Below are 7,531 nucleotides of genomic sequence, written 5' to 3'. Positions count from 1 at the left end.
GTCACCGTGGCCTTTTGTTGGTCTGTTTCTGCCAGGGTGGGATGGAGGGTTTGGCTAAAAATGGGCTACAAAACTCCTATGGGGGTTACCAGTGTTGATGGTGGAAAAAGGGAATCCCAACCACTGTCTGAATGGTGTTTACCTTATCCGTTGTGTGGGGTGGAATAGGGAGCATGTCCGTGCAGACACCTTCCAAGGTGATTTACATCACAGAGCTCCACAGAGTATGGCTTTCTCCTTGGTGGGGTGGCTTCAGTGTGGGGGAAAGTCATTGATTTCCACAGAGTGTGTCCCTTGAAAATACAGGAGAGAATACTGGGGCTGTTCAGCCTGGAGAAGGGAAGCTGCGTGGAGACCTCAGAGCAGCTTCCAGCGTCTGAAGGGGGCTACAAGGATGCTGGAGAGGGACTCTTCATCAGGGACTGTAGTGATAGGACAAGGGGTGATGGGTTCAAACTGAAACAGGGGAAGTTCAGGTTAGATCTAAGGCAGAAGCTCTTCCCTGTGAGGGTGTTGAGGCGCTGGCACAGGGTGCCCAGAGAAGCTGTGGCTGCCCCATCCCTGGCAGTGTTTGTGGCCAGGTTGGACACAGGGGCTTGGAGCAACCTGGTCTGGTGTGAGGTGTCCCTGCCCATGGCAGGGGGTTGGAACTGGATGATCTTAAGGTCCCTTCCAAACCAAACCAGTCTGGGATTCTATGAAAAACAACTCGGATGCAGTGTATCTGTTGGAGGCATGGCAATATCATACCTCTCTTTCATCTACCAGTCCATGGGGTTGCTCACAAAAAGCCTGTAGGGTGGAGAGAAGGCAGGAGGTGTTGATTGAGAACTATGTAAGTGTGCAAGGAAGAAGGATGTGCAAGGTTTCTTCTCTCTTGTTCGAGCAGACAGCTGCACAGCCTGAAATGCCATTTATTGTATACCTCCAACTGTTTAGCCTGAAGAGAAGCTGTTCTATTTGCCTTAGATATCGTTAGTCCAGCTGAAGTTTCAAACCAAAACGTGAGCTAAATGAGAAAGATTTGCAATAGGAATGCTCATTCCTTTGTCAACATCAATGTATTTAATTTGTTAGGAATAGACAAGCTCACATGAGGCTAATTCGATGTATTTGTAATGTTTTCTTCCCTATGGACTGGTGGAAATGACTGGATGAAGCGTCCCCAAGGATTAAATTCTTAGGATTCCTATTTTTTTAATTGATAAAATAAAATAAATGCATGTTTTATGTGTATGCTATCTGAAAAAAAAAAAAAAAAGAATGCAGAGAGAAAAAGATGGACAAACAGCAAAAATAAATAATCAAGATGATAAAATGATCCATGTTACCGGGCTACCTAGCTCTGCACCCACTGTTTTTGTGTTTGAGAGAACACTGCAGTAGTGTTGCTATCAGAAAGTAGAGGATCCAGTCACCATGAGCAGTGTCCATCTGACCTGTTGATCCAAAGGGGACCTTCCCTCATACCCTTAGTTTACAGAGCCCTGTTTTTCTTTCCATGATGTGAAGAACATAGCATCATTTCCACCTCGGGCAAGTCCTTCTATGCACAGACATGCTAAGAGAATTGCTGTACGTGTGGAATAAACCTCAGAGGAGCTGCCATGCTAGGGAAGAATTTGATCTTTTAAATGAAGATGTACTTAAGGACAGAGCTTCCTTTTTTGGATGAGATACATTTAGACAGAGGGTTAACAATTGTTTTGCTGCCTTTTCAGTGCATTGTAAGCAGGGAGCCTGGGCTTAAACTCAAGGTTGGAATCTCTGTTTTGCTTCTCCTAGTTTCACTAGTGACGTGCTGTTGGTTTTCTGAATTGCATTGACTTAAGGAAGGACCACAGAATAGTTTGGATTGAAAGGAACCTTCAAAGGTCATCTGGTCAAGAGAGTGGTGTTGCTATCTGAAACAGGCAGCTTCAGTTATTAAAGGGTTATTACTCGCAGTCCTTGCAGACACCTCCCAGCTGGCACACCAAAGCTGGTACAACACGGCTTGTGTCTTCTAACGATACCAGCTTGAATACAAACCTTGCAAATGGGCAGTGCCACGCTCAGAATAGTTTGCTACTTCACTTAAACAGCGTGATAGAAGGGACAGATAGAGAGGTTTGCTTGTAGGTCTCCTATAAATACCCTTGTAAGTGGAGCTATTAAATATCTGCTAAAATGTGGAACGTTTAAAACACAGGGATGGCATTCAACAAACAAGCGACAAACCCAAAAGGCAAATCCCATCCAGAGTACAACAAACTGCAACATTTTCAGGGTGTGCTGAGCTGACACACAATGTTCAAAGAGCTCTCCTAAGCTAGGGAAGGTGCTTCCTTAGATCACAGTAACCATTGGCCTAGGGATGTTCCCATTGCAGGGAGAGGATGGTCCATGTTTCTGTGCTTTAAAGAGGAATCTAAGGTTCAGTGAAGGGCACAGATGTTGCCTGATGTACAGGGGTGAGCTTGGACCCAACTCCCTGAACCCTCTGGTTTCAGTGAGGAGGCAGCAGGGTTTCTTTCTCCTGTAAATAACAGAGAGTGGAAATGTGTTATGCAGACTGTGAGTTGCTATAATACCTAACGTCAGTAAACCTTCTCCCATAGCTGTGGCTGCTACTATGACTTTAAGTAACTGATAATTTTGAGTAACAAAAGGTGCACACAGCTTTCGCCCACATCCATGGGGACTGCATCTGAATCAAAGCCAGGAGAGTCAAGCCCAGAGCGATGTGGAGCGATGTGTCTGTACCCCAGCTGGTTTTAGATGCCAACTTCAGACACCAAAGTGTCTTCTTGCTTTGCTTTTTGACTGGCGGTGGAGCTTGCTTTGCTGGGGATGATTCTAAGCCTGTTTTACTCATTTGGATTTACTCCTAAGACCAGTTGGTAGCAGGGTCAGTGCGAGAGCAGGTTAGTCACCATATATAACACTTCATATTATTAGGGAGAGCATATTTATGCTTATATATATGTACATTTATGCTTATATGTGTGTACATCTGTACATGAGGACTTATTGTGTAGAACTATATCAAAACAAAAGGGAGAAAGAGGATGGTGATAAACAAGTCATACTGAATAACACTTCCTTCACTGTTTGGTGGATCGTGTTCCCTGGTAAGTGATCCTGACTTTATTTATGTACATTGTTGGAAAGCAAGGGGTACCTAGAAACAGGGGGACTTGCTTGATTCCCTTTTTATGTAGTGCAGCTATATTACAGATTTTTACTTCTTTCATTTCATTCCAGAAACCAGGAGCTTTTTCCAGTTATAAAGTGCTAGTTAAATCAGCATATATCCTTTCTGTATATTCAGACCTCAGAATTGAATCTCCTTCACGTACTTTCTTTGTTATGATTTATAGATGTATTAGAAGCAAAAGTATACAGACAAATACGTAGTTTTAGCATGCAAACAGTGTTGCTGTTACTTGGTGCCACATTGCTTCCCATAATAAATATATTAAAAGGTAGCACTATATGATAATAACTGCATATTACATCAGCACACTGTTGTTCAATAGGTTATCAGTAACCAAGAGCAGTTTCATATGTCAGAAAGTACAAATATCTAGGGCAAAATTGCCATACTTGGATTAATGTGAGAGTTGTTACTTATTCAGGACTTAGTTCATTTAGTGCTTTCGATGATTAATACGACTGCAACAGCAGCGATGTTTGTGCAGTGAATAACACTCAATATGAGTAAGGGCTACTGAACCAGGCCCTAGAAAAACCTTATTAAAAGACTTAGTTGGCTGAGTAATTATTACTCATTGTGACCTTCGCTTGCTGAATAAGGTACCCCGAGGGCTGACATTACGTGATCCCAGGGGCTGAACAAAAACCCAATGAAATCAAATAGGTAATTGAAGTTTTGTATGACTGAAGATCAAAGAATCTCTATGTAGATATAAGAGCAGGTATCCCATTCTTATTCCTTTCTGGTATTTATACACGCAGATTATAAAGCCAAAGCCAGGATTTCTCACTCCAATGTAAGGCCTTGCTAGTTTGGGAATTTGCTTTGTTCTGACACGAGTGTGAAAATGCCACTTATTTTTATTGGATTTTACTGAATAAATGTGATTTTTTAAAACAGAGTTCAGAGAAAGGTCTTGATTTTTCAAAAAACATTTTTAGTAACTGTGTAAATATCAAATCTCAAACATAGTCAGACTTCCAAACATAAAACATCTTTTTAGCCAGTAACTGATTCATAAAAACACATTTTAAAACCATCACTTTCCACTTCTCCCCTCAAAAGCAGAACATATCAATCAAGGTCAGAAGTGTGTTTGAGTGTTTCGTCTTGCAAAAGTGATTTTGTGGGGAAAACAAATCTCTTCCATGATTTAGAATTGATAACAGCTCGTCACGGATGAGGTTCTGTGTTTCTTGTCCCACCTTCGTAGTGATTCTCATCCAGCAAGTTGTCCCAAATAATTGTAAATTAAAAAAACCCCAAATAACTAAAGAAGTAGCTTAGCCCTTTTTTTTTTGTTGTTTTTGTTCCTATTCTCTTATGCCAAGGGAGAAAGCAGAGTGGTCTAAAATTTGGGCTATTAAAGTTATTGATTGGATATATCGGGATGCTGTTTCATTAGATTTGTGGCCAGACTGTCACAATACAAATGCCTTCCAAGATATGGATCCAAACTCATACGAAGTTTGATCATTTATATGACAATCAGAGTCTCTGGATCTGCATGTTGGGAAAGCCAGGATCCAAAACCTTATCTCTTATTTTAGCTTGCTTATTATCTCCACCAGTTAACAATGTCAGAGCAGAACGGGAAGATCCAAATATCCTATGAAACACCGTGTTGCTGTGTATTTGTCTTGCTCCTAGCTGTCAGAGGAAAACATCTGATTAATAAGACATGGATTTGAGATTGATGCCATTACGAGGAAGTGAATTCACTGGGAGTGTGAAGTTAAACTGTATTTTTGTCCCTTTTTTGGTGAGACTCGCTAGAAGCAGTGGGACCTTACCTTGTTGGTGTCATTCTGGGTGTTGCTAAGCAACATGAAGTGGTTAAAACGGAGCTACAGAAGAAGAGCACGGAGGAATAAAGGCAACAAAAGACATAGAAAAAGCATAAAAGAGATGAAATGTGGCAGCATATTCTGCGATGAAGTTGCTAAGTATCAACTGGGAAAAAGGCAGTGATTAAGATCATAGAGAAAAAAGAAAGCTGACACGAGATGAATTAGGGACTTGATTCCGTACTTCACATTCAATCAAATTTTTTAGTGCTTTGCTTGAATAGTTGATTGCAGTTTTGGTCCCAAATGGCAAAAGTGATGGCGAAAGAGAATGAGAGCATGGGAAGACATGGGAGGCTTGGGAAAAATTAAAGTGGAACCTCTATACCATAACCAAAAAGAGAAAAGGAATCATTCTACATGTTGCTGGAAACCAAGCAATGACACGGCAAGGCACTCTCCTGCATACACTGTGTACTCTAATTTTGCTTCAGATGTTCTCTAAGGTTGTAAGGAAAGCATGCTAAAAGTTGTTTTTATGGGATGGATATGGTTCTTCCATCATACCTTTCTGTGATCTGTGTCAAATGCACGTTTCTCATTGTCCAGCACAGGAATGTTCATCAGAACCGCATTAAAGCTTTTCAGCTGAACTGAAGTAATGCTGGTATGACTGTATTTCCCAGGCTGGGCCACTGCTGTTAACAAGACTACATGCTGGTATGCTGCCTGTAGCATTCTTATCTGTCTTGCCAGTACTCTCTCACTCATACATTTTAAAGACTACCTACATCATTTTCCTTTTTAGTCCCTATCTTCATTGTCTCTAAAGCTTCACGCCGTTTGTCTTCTGTCACTGAAAATCAATCATTTTAAGCTTTGTTCTTTCTTACTATCTCCCTCTTCTCTCTTTCCATAGCATGTTTTTATCTTGACATTTTCTGTCTGTAGATTTCTCACTTCTCTTTCCCACAAGTACATCTTTATAATCAACCTATAAAGAAGTATTCCAGGAAACTGCGCTATCAGTTTCTTCTGCTTTTCCACTCTGCTTTCCACCCATTCAGACTGTACCTTTCAAGTCTGTGGCACTTATAAGACAAAGGAAACCTTGTGTTAATGGCAAAACCCAAGAGCAAAGTTGTCTCTTTCTCACCCTATAGGACGCTTAACGTGTGTCCTGTGGTCAGGACTTCTTCCACACTCTGTCCCAGGCATAGAGCAGGGGCCCTAAGCTACTGTGTCTTCTTCACCTGCTAAATAAGAAATGGATTCATTTGAAAAGCTTCCTTACTCCTTAATTCCTTAAATTCCTGTATCTGAATAATCCTCTACTCATGCGCCTGCCCAAAACCCTATCTCATGGATCATGGGAGCCCTCACATGCCTCCTTTCCCACGTATCCTTGATCAAAATGCTGGGATGCGTCTCCACCCTGCCTTTGCTAACCAGGTAGATGTCTCACACCTTGGCAACCTCTGCACAGTCAGAGGAGCAATGATCTCATTTAGGAATCAGTGTTTAAAGTTACACTCAGCTAAGGTATGCAACTACTGGCTCCGAAACATTACTTTTCAGTTAAAGTAATGCAAAAACGGAAGGCCCTGGATGATGGCACATGGAAAGGCTGTGCAAGCAGAGGACCCTAGAAGATGTTTCAAGTGCTGGTCTAGTAGCAACCTGGCTTTAGTAGTAAATGGCTGAGTGGCCAGGCCAACTTGCTGCAGCCCTGCTTTTATAAGCTGATAAATGTGTACAGGTCACAGTTTATGAGGCTCAAGCCCTCTGAAAACACGTCTGTGTCTATCTGTGGAGGAAATAATATTTACTCTTCCCACACTGGTAGGGAAAGGATTCATGAGCTAAATCCCATATGGCATTTTAAGCACGTGAAGCACAATAAAAATGCAGAACATGAACATTATTTTATTCATTATTGGTTCTTTTTTGCACTTAAGGGTATGGTTTGAGCCTTGTGTTGTTAAATTAAGGTATTCCGTGCAATTTTGTCCACGATTTAACCAGGCAATATCTGTACTCTGGAACTGCTTTTCCCATAGAAAGGTGCTGCTGTGAGCTGGTGTATTAAAAACAAATCATTACTAAATGATGAATGTTCTTGGAAGAGATTCTCATTAATCCAAAAGAATTCCCCAGGGTGTAAGAAATACTTTCTAGAAGGTGAATATATGAAGAAATCGCTGCGGAGGGAGCCGGCACAGGTTTAATCATAGGGCTACTTCATTTATTTTCTTGCACTGCGTGTTTTAGCACATTTTCTCTGGGGAATATGAGCTGTGCCTAATTATGCCAGAAATGTAGTTGCTTCTAAACAGATACTGGAAACTACTTGCTTCAGGCAATACTTATACTGTGAAATCCTGAGATTTCTTCATTTCCTCCAGGACAAGTAAAGCGCTTAATGATGCAGGGTCACATCATTTTCTTAACCCAGAGAAACCCACTTTGAGGCATGATGTTTGCATGCAACACCCCATCCCTTCCCCGAGATGGTGATTTCCCATGGCACCCCAATCCCCACTAT

Source organism: Neopsephotus bourkii, unplaced genomic scaffold (assembly GCF_033783945.1).
Source record: "Neopsephotus bourkii isolate Nb327-2 ecotype Australia unplaced genomic scaffold, CSIRO-AGI_Nbou_v1 NB_611, whole genome shotgun sequence".
Lineage (NCBI taxonomy): Eukaryota > Metazoa > Chordata > Aves > Psittaciformes > Psittacidae > Neopsephotus > Neopsephotus bourkii.
The sequence above is the reverse complement of the archived record's forward strand: the minus strand, read 5'-3'. Positions refer to the sequence as shown.